Raw genomic sequence first — 23,668 nt, 5'->3', positions numbered from 1 at the left:
TCAACTCTATGATGTACATATTTGCAATTTAATTAGTTGAACAATGATATCCATTTGTTGCCTTTCTTTCTTGATTCACAGAGCCATAAATAATTCAGTTCCAATCTGTAATATTTTTCACTTTTTATATTTTACTACTGATAGAGCCATAAGGAGGTGAGTTTCTATCTCAGATACGCATTTAAAAATAATTTCCAAAACCGTGATGAAAAATCTATATATAATATTTTAATATACAATATACCTGATAGTGTTAAAAGTGTTTAGATTAGAATTTAGAATGTGTAATGCATTTGATATACACACTACATTATATTTCAATATCTCCATAAAACATTTAAAGAAGTATATGTCAGAGACCTAAAGAGCTTATTCTATGCTACTTGCTCAAAGTTGCAAGAAGACTAATATAGCTGGAACCAAAACCTAGTTCATTATTCCAAGATCAGCAATTTTAGTATTGGATTAAACATGTTGTCACTTATGGTTAACAATTAAATTAATATTTTGGAAATGAGCTATGATTTGGAAGTACTGTATAAGGTATTGCTTTTTCATAGTAAATTACTGATAATATGAAAAATTAAACAATAATATGTAAATATAATAGAATCATTATGAATGTTACACTGTAATGAGATAATGTATTTATAAACTTAGATGGCTTCAATACCTATTAGATAATGCATACATTTATCCCAAGGAAATCAGCTTTTAAAATTTGACTTCTATTATTTAAAAAAGAAAAGAAAACTGAATTCCATGTTAAAATAAAAAAAAATAAGGAAAAAGGAAGAAATGCCAGTACTTATTCCTCAATATCATCTCAAAACATTCCAGAAAGAATAATTTGAAAAACTAGTTCAATGCCATGGCAATTTCACTGCTGTGAGTTTTATATGTGTCATAAAACTGCCTGCTATGGAATTTTTAGATCTAATTTTCATTCCTAGATAAGAACTGAACAATGAATTTCTTTCCAGCAACAGCTCAGTTCTATCCTCCTTCTTTGGAATGATTTGAAATGGTCTAGGTAGGACCTCCCGTAATACAGGATGTTGATGAGGTCTATTTTTAAATGATTGCTCTTGAGGCATAGTATTCTTAGTTTGTGATTTGAGTTCTTGGCCTTTGTACCACGGTATGTGTTCTTAAAGGAAGCAATGTTTTTCACATGGACACTGTTCTCTAAATAAACACTGTTAAATGTTCTTATTTTAAAGTGAGGGTTTTGATTGTGGTTTTTTTTTTAAAAAAAAAATTTATTTTAGCCCTCAACTGATACTGTTACTGAACATAAACATAACCAGTGAGCACTTAGCAGCCAACTCCCTCAAGGCTGAAAATTTTCTGCAAATCACATAAGCAAAATTCTTTATCAAGGAGCTTCATTTTGCCAAAGATAAAGTATACAAATATTTTATTGGGAAAAGTAAAAGAAAAATCATAAATGCAAAGGTCAAGTTCAGACACACATACATACAGACAGACTTGTGGTTATTTTCTCTTATAGATGTACTTCAACAAAAGAACTGATTAAATATAATATACATTTTGATCATCCACTGAAAGAATGTGACAATTTAATTTTAAAAGTATTTATATTATTTTGTCTTTCACCTTTGAAAATACGTGTTTTTAAGTACCTGCACTTTTTCAGATGTTTCCATTCTTTCTGTTATGCCTATAATTCTAGAGGTGTCGTTTACAAAGATAGATATAAGAGAAATAAGAAATCATTGTGCGACTTTTAAAATTAGATTTCAAAAGTACTGGTATTTATGAGCTAAAATTAGTATCAAAAATGATACAGAACTGCAGTTATCTCCCTTCTACATGATAAAAAAAAATAACAAAGAAGTGTTTACAGCATCAACAAGTTTAAGGATACATTTATGGTTTTGCTTGCAACAGAAAAAAACATCTTCACTGAATAACTTCAATAAGATATTTAATGTATTGCTTTTGCCCACAGTTTGATACTCATTTTTTTTAATGTACAGCAGCTACTGCAATAGTAGTGGCAGCAGTAGCAGCAGCAATGGTAAGATCAAATGCTGCAGCAGCTGCAGAATTTTGTACCTCAGAACATTTTTCCATAGCATGTTCTCTCCTTTTCCCTCCCTCCTCTCTTCAACAGCCCAGATTATATAAGGTAGTGGGATCAGGGGGGCTTTTCCTGGCACTTTATTGGAAATATGAGCAATTTGCAAGTACAATGATGAAGAACTTGTTCCTTGACTCTTGGATTCACCCCCCAAAGCAAGAATTCTAGAAGGCATTGCAGAGAAGACAAAATTGGTAGAAAGAGCTGTCACTGTGCTATGAATCTCCCACCCCATCCATTTTTGGGGAAGAGGTAGAGTGCATCCTTTTAACAAGTCTAGAAAGGGTACATTAAAAACAAACAAACAAACAAACAAAAAACACTTAAAGGTTTTTGAAATGCATTTCCTGAACTAATTAGACTTCTGCCTAGGATATTTGGATCAGACCATACGATCAAACTTTGAAGGGGCTAAAAATGCCTGAGTTTTTCCTCATAAATCAGGTTTGTGTTACAAGAGAGGGAAAATCATATTGAAGTTATGTTGAGTCCTGTCTAACAGAACCACCTAGAATGGCAAGAGAACGTCAGCGGAAGAGTCTACAGGTTGCCCAGTGGCTGCAAAAGGAGGATAAGTGGACCACCCAGAATTCAAAGGTATCTGCCTGGATGGAGAAAATAAAGAGAGATGGGTCCAGGAGAGAGCTCCTAGATCTCACAAAGTGGGCATGAGATTCGCCTTTGTTCACCTGTCATCCCAGAGGGCTTTGTCAACATATTATCCAGTTTAGGTAAGAACTATAAAGTCAATTCCTGTGCAGTCCAAATCCACAGCTAGAAAGTGGGGGCAAATCGAAGAGAGAGGGGAAAAAAGCTCATATAAAAGAAAAAGAGATGTCAACCACACTATGTCCTCTTTCACACTGCGGTGCAAGCTGGAGAAAGGAAGGAAAAACAATTACAACCCAGTGAATTTTGTAGTTTGGGGATTAAAAATGGATGTGGGATATTTAAATTTCTTACTTGAGACTTCTTTCGGGTTAAAGTGACTCTAGTATAGCATTGTGTCTATTTTCTACGTGGACAGAAAAGTCATGAGCCTCCTTGAGTTTTTAAACCAAAGACAAGGATATGTTGCACCTGGTTAAACTTTAAAGGGATGGTAAATATAAAATTCACACATGTGCTTACTCAGCACATTATGCACATGGATATTTTGGTTTACCTACTATCCAGTTAAAAATAGGCATTATCCCTTAATGTCTTAGGTAGAAAATTCTGGGGTAGTGTCTAAAAGGTCCCTCTGAGTCACTAGGTCATCCCCAAATCAATCGATCTGGCCAAGGGATTATAGTACTCAGAACAGACATGGATTATTTTCCCATTCATTTAGGAAAATGGACTCTTGTCATAAGAAACATGGAAAAAGTGAAAAACATACCAAAATTTCAAATGTCCTTTAGAATAAATATCATCATAATATCCTGAGTGTATTGGTGATGAGATGCTCAAGAGTTCTACAGTTAGCAAGTGAAGGAAGATAATATCATGCTCTGCTTCTACAGTCTTTCTTCTACAAGACAAATGCCTACTGAAATGTTTGTAGTAGTTTATAAAATGGTGCATTTAATAGAGTTACTTATGATGTCCATGTTTTCCTATATTAAAATCAACATTTTCTTTACTACCAAGGGGTCTCTAAAAATATAAAGGATCAGAAATATAATTCAGATTATATCATGTTAGAATTTAGATTTGGACTAATCTTATATACCTTGAATTAATTTCATAGCCAAATGTTTGCTCTCTGTCCCTAAGTGGGTTTATTTAAAGATCATAAATAATTTATTTCCATCTTGATTTATCATCACTGAAAAATGTACATGTAAAACATTTATATGCATTGTTGATATAATCACCCAGAACATTTCCTTCAGTTGAAAAAATAATAATTTCCTGATTAGGTTGAGGTTAAAATGTTAACTAGCTAAGAGGTCCTAATTTTTCTTCTCCAAGTTTTCCATAGAAAGGTATTTAAAAACTAAGAAATAAATCAAAGCCACTAAAGCAGTGAAAATCAGGATAAATCGCCAAGTATCTGCCTGACTCCAGAGGGAATTTCTAATAAGTAAAGGTTAGATGGAGTCATTAAGCAGAATCATTTAGGGTAAGATAATAAATTATGTCCATCAAACCTTAATGCATATTCTTACCTCAGAGACATGGTACCATCACTGAATAAAGCAAAAGGAGTCATGGTTTTTCTGCTTTGAAAGGAAAACAGAATTTTCAATGAGTAAGAACAGTTTCCTATGCAACTCAAAGCCATCCTCTGTTGCCCTCCATTACTACAACAGGGACTGCAAATCCAATAATCAGCAGATCCCATGACAAAACTGGACTAGAAATAACAAATTACATTGCAGAAAGAAATCAGAAGCAGAGGGAGATGAACGCAAGAATAACCTGGGAAGAGTAACATTGTCTGCATGATTGCTTCAAATTATACCCAAATTAATTCCTATCTACAAATGACATAGCTAACCAGACAGTGAAAGCAAAAGTCCCCGTCCAGCATAGCTCACTAGATTGATGACTAAATAGAAAAGAACTTTTTAATTTTAGATGTGGCAATAAGATTTCAGACCAACCGGTAGTTAGTGAGGTAGTATATTTGATCATTGGTATAACTCTTCTCATTAAATGGTTAACACAAAAACAATAATATGCCAATCAAGATATAAAACAAAGAGAAAAAAAATGTACTTGGTTACAGGAATAAAAAAAAATCATTCTTAAATAATATGAACTATAATAAATAAAAGTAAATTTTAGAAAGAGATCAGTGAAATGTTTCTATATTTCTCTAAGATAATACTATCTAGAAATTTATACTAATACATTTTAAAATTTGAATTAAATAAAATATTTTCCAGAGAAAATGATCAGTTGTTAAAATTCTTAAAAATCATGAAAGAATCTTTTTTAAATTGTCATAGAATTTCTGCCAGCTCTTAGCTCAAAAGAATTTTAACCATGTATGTTTTTAATCTTTCATATCACAGATAAAGTACAAACTCAGTAAACTTATTCATCCAGTGTTACCTACATGTGCTAATAAGCTGTTATGCACCAAGAATAAAGTGATGGGCAAGAAAATCATCACGGCCCCTGTCCTCATAGAGCTTAAACTCTAGTGTAGAGAAACCATGTATCCAGAACACAGAAAAATATAGAAAACTTCAAATGTTTTTACTTCTATAACCATAGTATAAAAACCTGATGATACTAACACACACATACACACACAAAAAAAATGAACAAAATGCTAAATTAAGAAAGAAAATGCTGGTAAACAATACCTAGTCTTTCATAACAAAATGGACAAGTTTGACTTAATCCAATAAAGTTTTGATATAATATTAAAAATATATTAAATAATTAGATTAAAATTGGTAAACCATGTGATTAGTCAAAGATAGCAAAATATACCTTTGGCCAAACAAAATACACAATAACAATGAGAAGAATAGAGGAGAATTTTCTAAAATTATCTAGAATTTTCAAAAATAAGGATTCAAAAAGTAATGTAAAAACTGAGTATTTCAAAAATTAGATTAAATAGATCAAACATGGGACCCTTCAGTCCGCAGGCCAATGCTCTATCCACTGAGCCATGTCCTCAGATGAGAATTTAAAAAATAACTAGCCCTAGCTGGTTTTGCTCAGTGGATAGAGCATCGGCCTGCAGACTGAAGGGTCCCAGGTTTGATTCTGGCCAAGGGCACGTGCCTGGGTTGCAGACACAATCCGCAGTGGGGGGCATGCAGGAGGCAGCTGATCCATGATTCTCTCTCATCATTGGTGTTTCTCTCTCTCTCTTTCTCTCCCTTCCTCTCTGAAATTAATAAAAAATATTTTTAAAAAATGAATAATATAAATGGAAAAAACATAATAGGATATTTATTGAATTTCAGGTTATGAATTTCATGTTTTTCACAAGAACAAAAGTACAAGAATCATTCCAAAAGAGTAAGAGTGAATATCTGACATTATGTATAAAATACACTACAAATAATAAATTATCAAATATTTGCAAAAGATATGACAAAAAAATGGTATAACTCAGGGGTGGGCAAACTTTTTGACTTGAGGGCCACAATGGGTTCTTAAACTGGACCGGAGGGCCAGAACAAAAGCATGGATGGAGTGTTTGTGTGAACTAATATAAATTCAAAGTAAACAGCATTACATAAAAGGGTACGGTCTTTTTTTTTTTTTTTAGTTTTATTCATTTCAAACGGGCCAGATCTGGCCCACGGGCCGTAGTTTGCCCACAGCTGGATAACATGTTTAATATATCTGAAAGTCTTTAAAATCAAGAAAAGAATAAAATACCAACTGAAAAAATGCACTAATGCATGACTAGACACCTTCACATATAAAAATAAAATCCTATCTAATAAAAGAGAAACATGGTAGTTAGTGTACGACCACTAACCTTCCCATTGGCTAATCAGGGCGATATGCAAATTAACTGCCAGCCAAGATGGCGGCTGGCAGCCAGGCAGTTGACTCGAACAGGGAGGCTTGCTTGCTTCAGTGACGGAGGAAGCCAAGCTTCCCCGCCTGCCTTGCCGGCCTCTCAGCTGTACTCTAAGCAACATTGTAACAAATATAGAAGCTAAACAAAACCCTGGGCTTCAGCCAGCAGGACCGCAACATTGTTTCAAATACAGAAGGTAAACAAAGGCCAGAAACCTACAGCGGAGGTCTCATAGCTGGAGCTGAGCCTCAGAGCTAAAGCTGGCCCAGAATAAAAGAAAAGGAAAAAAGGACAGGTTGGGAGCTTCAGTCACCTGCCAGCCTGAAAACGGCCCTCAGCCCCTCACCCAGATTGGCCAGGCACCCCAGTGGGGACCCCCACCCTAAAGGGTGTGTGACCAGATGCAAACAGCCATCATCCCCTCACCCAGGCTGGCCAGGCACCCAAGCGGGACCCCCACCCTGATCCAGGACACCCTTCAGGGCAAACCAGCTGGCCCCACCTGTGCACCAGGCCTCTATCCTATATAGTAAAAGGATAATATGCCTCCCAGCACCTGGATCAGCATGACAGGGAGCAGCGACCAAACCCCCTGATCTCCCTGAGGCTCTGTGTGTGACAGGAGGCAGGGCCACAACCTCCCTATCCGCCCTGCTCTGTGCGTGACAGTGAGGAGCTCCCCAACCCCCTGATCGCCCTGCGGCTCTGTGTGTGACAGGGTGCGGCGCCCTAACCCCCCCCCATCAGCCCTGCCCTGAGTGTGACAGTGGCGGCACCCCAACTCCCCTATCGGCCCTGCTCTGTGAGTGACAGGGAGGAGCTCCTCGACCCACTGATCGGCCCTGCTCTGTTTGTGACAGGGTACGGAGCCCCAAACCCCCTGATGGGCCCTGCTCTGTGTGTGATAGGGGGCAGCCCCACAACCTCCTGATCGGCCCTGCTCTGTGTGTGACAGGGGGTGGCGCTGCAACCTCCCTATCGACCCTGCCTTGAGTGTGACAGGGGGTGGTGCCCCAACCCCCCAATCGGCCCTACCCTGAGCGTGACTGAGGGTGGCATCGCAACCCCCGATCCGTCCTGCTCTGTGCATGACAGGGGGCAGCGCCCCAACTCCCCAATCAGCCCTGCTCTGAGCCCGACCAGGGGCTGCACCTAGGGATTGGGCCTGCCCTCTGCCACCTGGGAGCAGGCCTAAGCCAGCAGGTCGTTATCTCCGGAGGGGTCCCAGACTGCAAGAGGGTACAGGCCAGGCTGAGGGAGCTCCCCCCCCCCCCCGAGTGCACAAATTTTTGTGCACCGGGCCTCTAGTAAGTTAATAAATATCTAAGAATATTATCATCATTATTTATCAAATCTGATAGACTATAACAAGACATATTTTGCTTATAAAAATACTAAACAAAAACAAAAAGGAAAACAGAATTTTCAACAACACTAAAGATTTTGTTAAATGGGACAATTCTGGCCAGAGTGTAATTGGTATATCATTCTATAAAATAGTTTTGCAATATATGTAAATTACTTTGTAAATACTCATACTGTTGGCATGATAATTCCCAAATTAAGCTATACTAAGGAATCAAAATAGTTCTGAATCTTTGGCGTCCTCTCTCTTCAGCCAGTTGAGGGGAAAGAATGATGAGCATTTGTGGGGAAGTTTTTATGGTCTTGGTCTGACAATGGCATTCCATTACCTCCTATCACCTTGCATTGGCTAGAAGTCAGTCATGTGACCACATCTAACCTCAAGGAAGGCTGGGAAATATGGCCCATGCTGTGCCCAGGTGAAGGGAACAAAAAACTAACAGATTTTAATTAACACAGATGAAAATCTGCCACACCGTATTTTCCAATTATAACTAGTCAAGAATAGATGCAAATAGATAAGAAAACAAAAAATAATGGGGAGAAAAAAAACTTTGAAGTAACAATGATCAATTGTTTTGTGATACTAACAGTATCCTTGCTTTTCATGCCATTGACAGTTTTGAAGGGCACTGGTCACAAATTTTGCAGAATGTCCTGGAGTATGTGATTGTATAACATCGTCATGATTGGACTAAAGTAATGGGTTTGGGGGAAGAATATCAAAAAGGTGAAATGCCCTTCTGGTCATATAACCTCAGAAAGTGCATGATATTAACATAACTCACTATTAGAGATACTAACCTTGATCTCTTGGCTAAGGTAGATTGGGAAGGAGGATTGTATTTCACCTCTCAGAGGGAAAGTACTGACATAGATTATTTAAAACTTTTCTCTAAGGAAGCTATGTCCCTTCTTTCTCACTTATTCAATCATTAATTTATGTAAATCTGTATTTTAATTTTGTATTTTGCGCTATAATCCAATACTACATTACTCATATTATGCTCAAATTGTTTCAGCTTTGGCCATTGAGGTACCCTCACCCTTTTTTTCCCCCAGCACTTTTCCTTTCCAGTATGTATTTTCCTTGCCCAATTATTAGAATTGATCATTTTTCCAAGGAGATCTGGTTTACTTTATTGAACATTGGTATTTAGAAACCAAGATCTGGGTCCTGGTCTGACTGTGTTTACAGCTACCATTAATGGATGCTCATTGGTGGTACTTACGGTGACATAAATGCAACATCAAAGATTGTAAATTAGTCTAAAATGAATGTGTTGTGTGTGTGTGTGTGTGTGTGTGTGAATTGATACATATATACCAAAAATGTTCTCGGTTCAATTCCTAATCAGGGCACATACCTAGGTGTGGGTTCAAACCCCAGTTGGGGCACATACAGGAGGCAACAGATCGATGTTTGTCTCTCCTTTTCTTCCTCTCATTCTAAAATCAATAAGAAACATATCCTCGGGTGAGCATAAAATAAAAAAGAATTAAGCCTTTATTTGATAATATATTGGTAGTAAACTAGTTTCTTTTTTAAAAAAATTAAATCTTTATTGTTCAGATTATTACAGTTGTTCCTCCCTTTCCCCCCATAGCTCCCCTCCACCCTGTTCCCACCCCCCACCCCCCACCATTACCCTCCCCCCCCACTTGTCCTCATCCATAGGTGTGCGATTTTTGTCCAGTCTCTTCCCCGCACCCCCCACACCCCTTTCCCCCCTGAGAACAGTCAGTCCACTCCCTTTCTATGCCCCTGATTCTATTATATTCACCAGTTTATTCTGTTCATCAGATTATTTATTCACTTGATTTTTAGATTCGCTCATTGATAGATGTGTATTTGTCGTTCATAATTTGTATCTTTACCTTCTTCTTCTTCTTCCTCTTATTAAAGAATACCTTTCAGCATTTCATATAATACTGGTTTGGTGCTGATGAACTCCTATAGCTTTTTCTTATCAGTGAAGCTCTTTATCTGACCTTCAATTCTGAATGATGCTTTGCTGGGTAAAGTAATCTTGGTTGTAGGTTCTTGCTATTCATCACTTTGAATATTTCTTGCCACTCTCTTCTGGCCTGCATAGTTTCTGTTGAGAAATCAGCTGACAGTCATATGGGTACTCCCTTGTAGGTAACTGACTGTTTTTGTCTTGCTGCTTTTAAGATTCTCTCTTTGTCTTTTGCTCTTGGCATTTTAATTATGATGTGTCTTGGTGTGGTTCTCTTTGGGTTCCTTTTGTTTGGGGTTCTCTGAGCCTCCTGGACTTGTAAATCTATTTCTTTCACCAGGTAGGGGAATTTTTCTGTCATTATTTCTTCAAATAGGTTTTCAATATCTTGCTCTCTCTCTTCTTCTGGCACCCCCGTAAGTCAGATGTTGTTACGCTGAAAGTTGTCCCAGAGGTTACTTACACTATCTTCATATTTTTGGATTCTTTTTTCTTTTTGGTTTTCCGTTTGGGTGTTTTTTGATTCTTTGTATTTCAAATCTTTGACTTGATTCTTGTGATCTTCCAGTCTGCTGTTGGAATTCTGTATAATATTCTTTATTTCAGTCAGTGTATGCTTAATTTCTAGTTGGTCCTTTTTCATAACCTCGAGGGTCTCACTAGATTTCTTGAGGGTCTCACTAAATTTATCAGTGGTTTCTAGAAAATTCTTGAAAAACCTTATAAGTGTGGTTTTGAACTCTATATCCAGTAGTTTGCTTTCCTCCATTTCTGTCATTTGTGACCTGTTTCTTTCTCTCCACATTTTTTTATGCTTCCCTGTGTTGACAGAGTGGCTTTCTGTGCTAGGTGTCCTATAGGGCATAGTGGCTCAGCCTCCACAATTACCTGAGGTGGACACTCTTGGTGCACCCCTTTGTGGTCTTTGTGCAGTGTCTTGTTGTAGTTAAGCCTTGATTGTTGTAGGTATCACTGGGAGGAATTTACCTCCAGGCCAATTGGCTGTGAGAATCAGCTGTGTCTGCAGTGGAAGAACTTCTGTGCTGAAGTCACACTTATGGGGCAAGACTTGCTTCAGTGGGGCTTTTGTGCTCTCTGAGTCTGCCCCCTGAGTGTGTCCCTTATGGATCTGAGGAGTTGTACTCTGGATGGTCCCACTCTGACCACTGGGTACCCTGGCTCTTGGAGCTACCCAGCAGGAGCTATGGAGAGATCTGCAGATTCCTCTTCTTTGTTTGGGGTTTGGAGGTGCCCAGATGAGCCCCAGCTGTGAAGCAATGCAAGTTGCCATGGGGTCTTGGGCCTTCTGTTGGAAGTTCTGGGTCTCTCTGACCCAGCTGCAGTTTGTTAGGTAATTTTCAGATTGCAAAGGGCCAGGCCTTTCATATGCAAAAGCCTCTGCACACAGCTTGGGTGGGGCGAGGTCTCAGGGGATCAACAGGACAGAGTAAGCACCTATGGCTGCTCCTCAGTCCTACCCTAAGAGGTCTCCTGTCTCAGTGTCCCGGTAATCGCTGCAAGCACCTGAGAAAGCCGCCCTCGAGTTCCGCCTGATGCCACACAGTCCAGTTTCTACCCGCATGAGTCTGGGTCCCCAGAGACTCGCCCAGAACTGGAATCAGGGCCATCGGAGCCTGAGACTCCCTCCGATTGAAAAAGACAACCATGTCCTCAGTTGCCAGCCCTTTCCACGTGCGCCTCCGTACCTCTGCACTTTACTTCCACACCTCCTCTGAGTCTCAGTGTGCTTTTCTCTTGCCTTCTAGTTGTAGAATTTCCACTCAGCCAGTCTTCCTGTGGTTCTGGATGATGTCCGTTTTGTCTTTTAGTTGTATTTTTGAAGTGGTTGTGCGAGGCAGCAATTTCCAGTGTTTATGCCACCATCTTGGTTTCTAGAAACTATTTTCATTTATTATTATTTCTTGTTCTTTATTTTAATCACAATATCTTTCAAATCACTAACCTGATCATGGTATTCATGGTATATCATATGCTAGATGAAATATATATTTTTATTAATATCTCAAATGCCTCTGGCTACATATTAAGGAAATGTTGGAATAGCTAGTAAGATATATAATGACATGCTCTGTACCATTTAGCTGCTTTCAATGGTAAGATAAAATCAACCCACGTTATGTGCAGTTTTAATAGAAGATGATATAAAATGAGAGCTTTCAGAGGGAAAGCAGGGGAGGGTGGAGTGGGTGAACAGATCAACCAATGAACTCATATGTGTACATGCATAACCCATGGATACAGGGTAGTGAAGGCCTGGGGTGGGGCCAGGGGAAGGGTGGGAGAGTTCAGTGAGGAAAACGGGGGTATATGTAATACTTTCAACAATAAAGATTTTAAAAATTAATTAATTCATTAAATCAACAAAGACAATAATATCAATTAGCAAGGGAAGAAATGGGACCAATACTTTGCTTTTCATTTTCTCTTCTTAGTAAAGCTCTGGAATTTATGGCCTTATATTCACAGGCAAAATAGCATTAGAACACAACTCTCCATAACAAATTTTGAGAGATAACACGATTTTCCACCTATTTAGCAGCAGAAGGCTTTAGAGTCATACTTTTACATTTTCTTTCCATTATTTGTAACAAACTCTTGGAGACTAGAAAATCATTTTTATTTTATTATTGCTTTTGTCTTTTTTCTGTTTGGCATTATTGATTTGTTTCTACTCCATTTATTTCTGAGCACAAACTGCATGAGAACTTAATTCGTTCTTTGTCAAAAACACCACCAGTGGTAATATAAGAATGGTTTGAGGAATCACATTTGCTCATTTAGGCTCAAGTATGTGTTACCACTAATTTTTTTTTTTTAAAAGACAGGTTTCTTTTAGGGAATTATTTCTCAGCAAAAGCTTGACCAGTTTATGTCAATTCACATGTGCCCTCTGAAGACTTATTAACTTATAAAATGAGTGAGAGGTCAGAGTGATTTTGTTTGCAGGAAAAGAAAGGACATACTACTTTAAATGCATGAAGCTTCACAGCATTATAAAAACAATTAATCCTATCAAACTTCCTCAGATTAAAGAAGTTAAGTCCTATCTTATTTTAATACATTGGCTTATAAGGCTTATTAGACAAATTATTTCATGTTCATGTTGCAACAGAAAGTGAAGGAAGTTAGAGTGCTGAATCCAAGCACAGGTTTTGAGATGGCAATTGAGGGTGCTTAAATGCTGGAGGAGACAATCCGCTATGGGCCCTGAGGATCCTGCACGTTCTTGCTAAGTAGGCAAAAACCGCCAGGGGCTGGTTATTCTTTACCAGGCCCATGTACAGGTGTGTGTGTTTTCTCTTCAGTGAGCAACACTGAGAGATGAAATAACCTATCTTCCTCCCAGAACAAACAGCCTTCCTTCCACTCACTATAAACAAGCAGGGAATCTCTCAATCTCGGGTTCTCCCTTCTCTCTCCTGCCACATAACTCACTGCAAGTGCGGCACCCAGGACTGGCCCTGCACATAAAACAGAGGATGCCCGTTAAATTTTAATTTTGGCTAACCAATGGGCTATTTCCATGTGTGCCTCAAATACTACATGAGACATACATACAATGAAAAAAAAACATGTAACTAAAATTCACATTGAACTAATATCCAGTATTTTTTATTTGCTAATGTGGCGAATCTACTTCTATGGTAGTGGGGAGCATGGGAACCAACAAAAACAAACAGGAAGCTCTGGCTATTGCTTTTGCCTTTGCTGGGAGTAACAAAGTCCTCTGTCACTGACCCAGGAGTCTCCTGTCTGTTCCTGGCATCCACGATGCAGGAGCAAGCTGAAATGTTACCCAGTGAGTGTGGGAAAATCTGAGGCGGTGCACAGTTCCTGACACACGAAGGGGAGCTTTGCTTGGCCCTGCCCATTTTAGCAGCTCATAGATAAGCAGAGGAGAGGCAGGGGGGTTTCTAGACCGGCAAACTGAGCCAAGTGGAAGGCTTTTGGAAGAATAACAAGAAAGAAAATTGCATATTCAGAGAAAATAAGGTTATAGCAAGTTTTAAAATTGTTGAGAAACAATCCTCTCTGCGTGCCTTGAAGGTCTTACAAGCAGAGGCACTGATTGTTTTTGTTTAACTTTTCAAGGATGTGTATAAAGTGAACAGCCTCCAAAGACATGGTAGATCCTTCCAGAGCAAAGGACACATTGTTTACTTTTCTGTGTAATAAAGATAACGTCTCCTTCTTGCACAAATTTCAGGCAGGCTTATATTACCGCACCTTATAAAATATTCACATTCCCGATGCTGGACAGTCCTCTCCTGTAACGCAACACACAGTGTGTGCGGGCACCGCCTGGCCTCCTTCTTCCACCTGAAGGAATTGGGTCTTGGGGAAACAATGCAAGTGCGTATGCTCTGGTTACTGCTACGGCTGCAAGTAATAAAAGATCCCTGTCTCAGATCCAGGTGTCTCCGATCTTCTGCCAGCATCCATGAGCTGGGGCCGGCTAATTTTTTAGCTTGCCAGTAGAATAAAATAACAAACTCTTTACAGTTCTTAAGATTGCAGAGGGTTTCAAATGTTTGAAGAATGCATACGTGGGGCGCTAGTCACTAGAGGACTATTACATGTTTTCTTCTTGGGAGCTGACAGGAAGATAAGACTTTGACACGATTCCCATGTTCTTTCTCACCTCCATAGCCTTCCCATACACTAGTTCTCTGACTGGAACAATGTTACCCCATTCTTTTTTCCCCAATATGCAAAATGTAGGGACATATGCATACAGTACTCACAGGTCAAGTATTTCTCCTTCTGGAGCTGCCGGCCAATCAAGGAAGCCCTCTCTGACCTTTCAAGTTCTGCTCTTTTCTCCTTCCTAAGTTCTCCTAAAGTGCCCTGTCCTCTTCACATTATTGTAACTTCCTGTCCACATGCCATTTCACCCACTATACTTTAACCTAAAGGCAGGTTTTAAAGTTGTTTTTTCAATGCTTAGGATGATAGTTGGCGTGTGAAAAAGTCTTAATGAATATTTGTTGAAAGAAGAGTTGTAGAAGTTACAGGGAAATTCCCTTCTTTGTGTTATATTTGGCTGAATTTTCAAAGAAATTATTTTTGAGCACTGATCTATAATTATGCAGAGCTAGGAAAACTTAATGAGTAAAAAAAGACAAGGCCCCGATATTTAGGTTTCTCACTCTATTTCCAGAAAGACTCTCCCTTCCCATTTGGCTCATCGTAAGACTTGAAAGTTGTCCTTTCTATTCTCAAGAATTACTTACAGCGGCTAACTTAAGTGCAGCTATTTTTCCACTAAAAATAGATTTTAAAATACAGTTATTAGAGTAATTATGGCGAATTGAGGGGAGAAGTCCATTCTAGATGGATAAAGACAATGAGATATAGGTTTTATGGACTGATTTGTGTCCTCCTCAAATTCATATTTTGAAGCTCTGACCTCCAATGTGACTGTATTTGGAGATAGGGTCTTTAAGAGGTAATAAAGGTTAAATGAAGTCATAAGAATAGCCCTAAGTAGACAAGACTGGAGTGTTTATTTTATTTTAAATTCCTTATTGTTGAAAGTATTACATATGTCTCCTTCTCTCCCCCCGCCCCCATAAGACTGGTTTTTTTATAAGAAGGGGGAGAGAGAGAAGTCACCACTTTTATCTCCATGTGCATGCATGAGGAAAAAGCAATGTAAGGACAGTGTCAAGGTGGCCACTGCAAACCTTGAAGAAAGCGCTCATCAGAATCTGAATTGGCTGGAACATTAATCTTATACTTCTAGCCTCTAAAACTGAGAAAATAAATTTCTGTTGTTTAAGTCATGAAATCTATGATATATTGTTATGACAGCCAAAATAAACTAATACAATTTCCACCTTAGAAAATGCAACTTGATATCTTTTAATAGGGAATTTTGCTGTAATAAAGTTAAATTGGCTATAATAAATGGTGATTTTTAGACTTAAAGTAAAATGATTTCAACCAAAAATTTTTGTAATTGCATCATTTAGAGGTAAATGAATATAAAGCTATCCACCAAAATCTATTCTTCCTTTTTTTCTTGGGCACAGGCTGTGACTGCATTTGGCAGTCACTATTGAGGATAAATGTGGTCTACAACGCTATCTCTTTGGTGACATATAAATGGCAAAGATGCGTGCACATGGGGCATCCCAGTAGTCTGAAACATTAACCTTTAAGGTATTTTCAGACATTCTCTAGATACCCTTTTCCAAATTCTATCCCATAGATATTACTGATTTAGGGTGAAATGATGATTTTATAATACTTGGAAAGTGAATAATCACCTACATTTATATTTTTAAAGTTTGATGGCAACATATCCATAACTCCTGAGGACAATTCATCTTTATTCATGGAAGCTGAGGTTAATCCTATGAAAAAAAGTGGTTATTCCCAAATGGACAATTTATTTGAAATCTCATAAATGTTATTCTCTACTCTATAATACATTCATCTTTGGCTTAATATTAAAATAATGTTTTTAATTACTACCATAAAATTATTATAAACTTTCTTTTTACAAAAATATTTGAGTAAAATTGGCCCAGATATACCATAATTATCAATAAATATAGGACCAATATAGCCGTTATTAAATTAGTTGCAGTTCCCAACAACACATCACACTCTTTTATGCTTTATTTTTTTAAAATCTTTATTGTTGAAAGTATTATTTATACCCCCCTTCCCCCCATTGACCTCTTCTAGCCTCCCAACTCCAACCCCAGGCCTTCACCATCCTATTGTATATGAGTTATGCATATCTGTATACAAGTTCTTTGCTTGATCTCTTCCCACCCTCCTTATACTTCCTTTTTCTATCTGAAATACACTCTCCCTCTTTATCAGTATCACAAACTCCTATTTATTTTTCAAGGCTCAGAATTGATCACCTCCTTTGTGGAGTATTCCTTAACTCTCCTGCTCTCACCTAAGTAGAATTTTAATCTAAGATATTGGGTTCCTTCTCCACCTCTTTCTCTTACTCTTTCTCTTCTCATTTTTTCCCCTTCTCTTCCTCTTCCTCCTTTTCCCTTTTTCATTTTATATTACCTCATGGATTTAAATTCATCATACTTATAAAATTTAAAAAACATAGGGATCTGCTAAATTGAAGAGCCCGTACTTGGGGAATTTAGGAACATGCATCCACTACTCAGTCAAAACATAAAAGGAGTGCATTATATATTCTTAAGGCTCAAGTTTCATCCCCTTGAAATACATTGCATAACCTTGTTCAATATGAAATTCTAAAAGTATAGAAAATATTTATTTTAATAAGGCATCTAGTATACCAAAGTGTTTTAAAAATGAAATTGGAAAGTAATTTTTCTATGCTAACCCATTTACTTAAACCATGATATTTAACCTGCTTAAGCTAAATGAGAAAGATTTTGATGTGAGCAGAGTTGTGCATTTCTGAAACTCTTATGTAAGACAGGATATATAACATAATATAAAGTATCTTGAAGGATTTTCTTATACATACATACTGACACATTCTGTAATTAGCCAAATACTTACAAAATAAGCTTCCTCTCTCTTTTTATGTTCCATATAAAATGTTTAAAGGACAGAATTATTTATGCACACAAGTTTGTTTTCCACATAATGTGTAGTAAAGTCAGAAAAACACTATTCTTTGAAAACTTTATATTAACAGATACTGCTCCTGATTTTAGCAAGATTAATTTTAATTCTTATTTGCAATAAGAATCTGCTGAGGTTCAATGAGACATTTTAAAATATTTTTAAGCTGGAAGACAAACTGCATGCATTGCTCTATTTTCCACCAACCATTTTAGCAACTCAAAAATAAAGCTGTGAGGAAACATGTAATACTCTTTGTAATACTTTAAGCAATAAAACAATAAAAACAATAAAAATAAATAAAAATAAAAATAAAGCTGTGTCAGAATGAATAACTTAAACTACACAGTTCCGGTTGACAAGTCTAGACTTGCACACACATTTTTAGTAAATATTACCAAAACAAAATTTTAAATTTACAGCAAGAGAAATCAAATATACATCCAATGTGTATTTCATATTTTTCAATAATAATACTCTAATATTTTATTATGTTTGGGTCAGGCACTGTGCTTAGCACTTTGTACACATTACTGTATTTCACCAATTGTTAGAAGCTTTTCACATTTTAATATTTCTGAAATATGGATTTGTCTTCCAATCACTGTAGGATAAACATACATCAGAATTTAGTTATTACATTGGTGCATACTTGAATGTGGCTGTTGTGCCTTAATGCTGTTACTAGATAATTGAAATCCCTCAGCCAACAAATCATATAATAACCACAGTTAAACTAGTAGCATAGTTTTTGTTCTTAGAACATAAAATAATGATGCATTTTATAATACTCTCATTCATGGCCAAATTGCCTCTAGATTAATTTTTTGTTGAAAAATAGAAACTATATTGCTTCATAATGGCCAGCAGTCCTAATTACTCATCATTTCTTAAAAGAAAAGTCTTATATCAAGCTTTCAAGCAAAGTCTTTGGAAATATTTTGTCACTGACTAGACATTGATATCATTAAATATCTCAATGTTATCTGATTTTGATCTCCCACATTTATTCATCAATTTTAAATCAGTATGTTAACCAAGGTGGGAGCAAAAGTAGGTTCATAGTTGTTTTTATAGAAAATAATACAGTAATTAATAAATAAGAATACAAGAATAAGTCTGTGTTTTACATACAACTGTAAATCTAGTTTTGCCCAACCCTGTATGTATAGCACAGAGTACAAAGGATCTAAAAATGAACTTAGAGTCAGAAGTTGATAGTAGTAATTGTAATAATAATCTATATATATAAAAGGCTAAGAGACCATCCATCCGACTGACCGACCAGTACATATGATGTGCACTGGCAATTTAAAAATAAACTTTGACTCGCGCATGTGCAATACACATAAAGCTCTCGTTGGCACCAATCTAGACAAAAAATATTCCTACCTGAACCCATTTTCAGACATGGTGAGTTATATGTTGCTTTTTCTCAAGTTCGAAGAGCATGTGACATTAAAGTTAAAGTTGTAAATACTTCATCACAAGGGAAATTAGTCAAGCACTCTGAAAGTATTTTTACTCTTAATGTGGTATACAGGGAGATATTAGAATAAGTTTAATCAATTTATCAGTAATTGTTTTTATCAATGTTTTTATATCATATCTTTGTTGTTATATCATGTTGTTATTGTTTATTAATCAATTTATATATTATTTTCATATACATTTTACTACTTTCTTTCATCTCTGACACTTCTATTATAAAGAAAGGGCAAATAGCAACATTAAAATATTTCTTCTAATTACTTTCCTTTCAATGTGCATGAATCCATGCACCAGGCCACTAGTAGTAATAATAACAAGTATTTGAAAATAATAACAAGTTATTGAAAAGCCATCAATAACATGTAGTAGTAAAATACCCAAATAATGATTTTAAAATGTGAATTTTATAAAAAAGCAAACTATTTTATGAAGGTAGCATTAGTAATAATTTTGAGCAAATGACACATACAAGTAATGATTCACCAATAATGAAAAAAGGGGGATCTGCTTGCTTATCCGTTTACCGTTTTTGCTGCTTTAAGCATATTCATATTACTGGTAAATGTTGAGATAAAAAATTGATTGTGGAAAAAAAACCTGTATGCTATAGAAAGTTTGACAGAGGGATGTGAATTCCTTGAGGAGCAAAACAAGATAAAGACAGTAAAAAAGAGTGGCTTTGTTCCAAAAGTTAGTTGTGAACCTTGTACTTACATTTTAAGAATGTCAATGACAGGGGGAAAAATATCCAAGAATGATTTAAGCTGATGAAGTGAATTCATGAGCACATCAATTTCTACCGAGTAGGTATTCCATAAACATTGCTTGAATGAAAGCCTGAAACACTGCAAGGGTTACAAGGAGTAATAATCTTGAAAACAATACAGATACAATTGGCTAAAAAATAATTTCATCTGTAAGATCTGAGAATAGGAGCAACATATTGAAATGAGACAGGAGATAAGAGTAATGGAATAAAAGAAATTAGGATTGCCAAAATTAAAAAAGATTTAAATTACAATTACATCTTGCTCATCTGCATTTTATCAGAATATTAATCTGAAATTCAGGTTAGATGTAAATAAAACACATTTGTCCTTCAGCAAAATTAAATATTAGTTTTCCCTATAATACTAATTATCAAAAGCAGAAATATCAAAATCATTAAGTATATTATAAGAATATTATAGTTATTAGAGGAGGTTTTATTCAAACTTGAAGATGGTTAATCATTTTTATAGTACTAATCCTAAAAATTCTTATAAAATATAATGAAAAATAAAATGAAATTTATTTTTAAAAATTCATCATTTCCAGAGACAATAGACTACATTATAAGTATAAAAATTAAATATGAAACATTTAGAGCATCTATAATAATAAAAGCATAATATGCTAATTAGACAGGTTGGCCCAATAGCAAATGACCATCGGATGACCTTCTGGACCCCCTCCCAGATGAAGCCGGGGCTATGAGGGCCGAGGCAGCCACCTAGGCTGCAAGGGCCAAGCCCCTTGCATGAATTTCGTGCATGAGGCCTCTAGTTGACTATATACAAATAATAAATGCAGGATGTTTATGGTTTTGTGATTAGGCAAGAGGCAAAGATTTCTATGGACTACATTTTTAATTTATTTTTAAAATGTGAAAAACTACTCTGAAAATGACAGTAAGGTATATACACATGTATTTATATATCTATTGTTCCTAAAAGCAAAAATTACTTTCCATTTTAATTGATTTTCTATTACAGTGGAAAAGATATCTTATTAAATCTGACCAACCAAAAGCAGAGAAAAGTATTACAGAGTCACTATTTTAATATGATTATTTCCTTGACAGAAAGGCAAGATATTACTCAATATCAAATTCAGAACAAAGAAATGGACTTAGAAATATTCAAGTGTCATAACTTGTTTAAATTTCCATCAACATATTGAGAAATATTCCACAGATATTCAGACTCATTTACCAAGTGATCTGACCCATACTTCTGAAATATTATAGCAATCCTGATGTTAAATTTAGCTTTTCAGCATTAAAAAGTAACTGTTTATGCAATCGAAAAGTTAGCTTCTCTAATTTTTACAGCTCTTAAATGATATTTTAAAGATACCTATGTTTTTAGATAATCTGAGGTTGCTTGAAAGTAAAAGAGTACTCTGTATATTTATATTTATATTTGAGACATGATTTTAAATTCTAAAAACTCTTTCCCCTAATTACAAAAAAAACAACAACAACCTAAAGCAAAAAGTTTCTGTACAAAGTTATTGCACAATAAAGGCTCTCACAGCCACCATATGAAAGGAACAAAGGCCGAGAATGTCACCTGGTCTAGGAAGAATATTTTTGCTAGACTGTGCTAGCTTGGTTGAGTTGTCAGAATAAGATAAATGGAGCAGAGCTGTACCATTAACCTGTGACATTTCTGACAGTGCAAAGCTAGGTGCTATGAGAAAAATAGACTATTTTTTCTCTTAGCTATTCCTCAGTTTATAATAGAAATAAGAAAAGATCCATGAAATGTTTTAATGAACATTTCAGAACAGATCAGAAGAAGCCTTCCTTGAATAATAAATGCTTTGCATTATATATAAAAGCACAACCCAAGTCAGAATATATCAGTAAATTATCACATAATTTTTGTCTATATTTAAAGGAGATAAACACTAATATAGTTCTTACTTATATCTAGTAATGTAAGAACAACAAAATCCATCTTTCCTTATTGACAACTTGACTTGTACTCCTATCAAAAAAATTATTAAAACTAAGTATGTTATGACAATAAACCCTAGTTCATTGTTAAAAATCACTATTAAGCTTAAAGTATACAAGCAATAACAGCACTTTTTTTGGATTTACTAAAATTTCATAGAAACTTTAACAGGCTTACAGGTTTTTAGTTTTTATTTATTTCTGAGTTTCCTAATGGCATGGGAAAAGTAAAGTGTATGATGGCTATATTTTGGAAAGTTGCCCTAGCAAGATAATGACTAAATAAAAGTTAATGTTCATATAAAAGTGAAAAAATCTAATAAAGTCATGAATTAGTACTGATATTTACTCATAATTTGTGGATGAAATCTAATCACCTTATAGGACTCTTTGCCTTACTTACGTGTGTCAATAAAATGACATCTTTATGATCCTGAGTTCTTGCTCTTAAACACAATGTATACCAAAAAAATAAGTTTTCAAGGGTAACAATATATTAGTAAATTATCACATAATATTTATTGACTCATAAGAACCAATATCTTTCACAAAGTCATATCATAAGTAATATGAGCCAACAATAAGTGCAAACTTTGCTAAAAATGCAGAAAGATACAGAGCATGTGCGCAATGCTCCCAAGTCCAGGGAGGAATGTGGAAATAGGATAAATGCTTGTAGCAGTAACATAGAGCTAAACGCTGGAGTGATCAGAAGAGATTGTCAATTACTCATTCAACAACAATTTAAATGGATGTGTATTATATTCCAGGCGCTGTTCTAATTATATTTAAAAGAGGATTGATAGATAGGTGGTTATGTAGGTAGATTAGATATATAGGTAGGTAGATAGATGATAGATAGATATGGGTCTTTCTTCCACATAATAAGAAAATATTAACAATTCAATAATTATACATATAATATATACACAATTTTTAAATAATGTTGCATATATGTAGATTTTTTAAGTGAGGAATTTTTTTAACAAGTATATATTTAACATACACTTACTGTTATGAAGTAATGTCAATAACTTCTCAATTCTCAAGACCAGATGCTATATTTTTAAACTGTAACTGTGAAGTTTCATTTAGAATCTGAAGTAGCAAATTCATTTTCTTGTCTTCCTATTTTATGAATTATTCAACGATCTCACTTTTTTAAGGTTTGTGTTACTATCACTTTTCTAGATTTACCTGGTCATCGGAGTGAGAACTTTAATTGAAATATCAATGTATGATTTTTAAGGACCAAAGGGAAAGAAAGCAGAATGACTTTTTTCTGAAATATAAAATAGAAAGTTAAATAGCTATTTGGGGGTTTAAGCAGTCTTTATATTTTAACACTGATGATTACACTTAAAACCATAATGATGATTGTTCCTTCAGACTTTCTCATTTTTTTCTTTCCCACTCCATGGCTTTACTAAGGTGTAATTGAAAAATAAAGTTTGTACATATGTAAGGTGTATAATGTGATGATTTAATAAACATTTTCATTATGAAATGATTGCAACAATGTGTTAATCCATCATCTCACATTTCAAATTAGTGTGTGTGTATGTTTGTGTGTATTACATTTTTTTAGCCATTTCTTCATTGAGAGATATTTAAGTTATTTTGTTGCCATATCTTAAATGATGTAAATGATGGTGTAATAAACATAGGTGTGCAGATATCTTTTCAAGATCCTAATTTCATTTCCTTTGGATAAACACCCAGAAGGGGATTGCTGGATCAAATGGTAAGTTTATCTTATATAATATATAATAAAAGCCTAATATGCTAAGTGTCTGATCATCTGGTTGGCCATTCAACCAATCAAAGCATAATATGCTCACGATATGCTAAGGCTGTTCAACCACTCGCTATGACGTGCACTGACCACCAGGGGGCAGGCACTCTAACCAGTAGGTTAGCTTGCTGCTGGAGTCCAG

At 35.8% G+C, this 23,668-nt stretch overlaps 1 pseudogene; it reads right to left on the bottom strand.

Annotated features, from left to right (window-relative positions):
• LOC132238295 (acetyl-CoA acetyltransferase, cytosolic-like) overlaps nucleotides 1–23,668 on the bottom strand; it is a 50,278-nt pseudogene that overhangs the window by 5,716 nt on the left and 20,894 nt on the right.

This window comes from Myotis daubentonii, chromosome 1 (genome assembly GCF_963259705.1).
Source record: "Myotis daubentonii chromosome 1, mMyoDau2.1, whole genome shotgun sequence".
Lineage (NCBI taxonomy): Eukaryota > Metazoa > Chordata > Mammalia > Chiroptera > Vespertilionidae > Myotis > Myotis daubentonii.
This window is presented reverse-complemented; position numbering and strand designations above follow the sequence as displayed.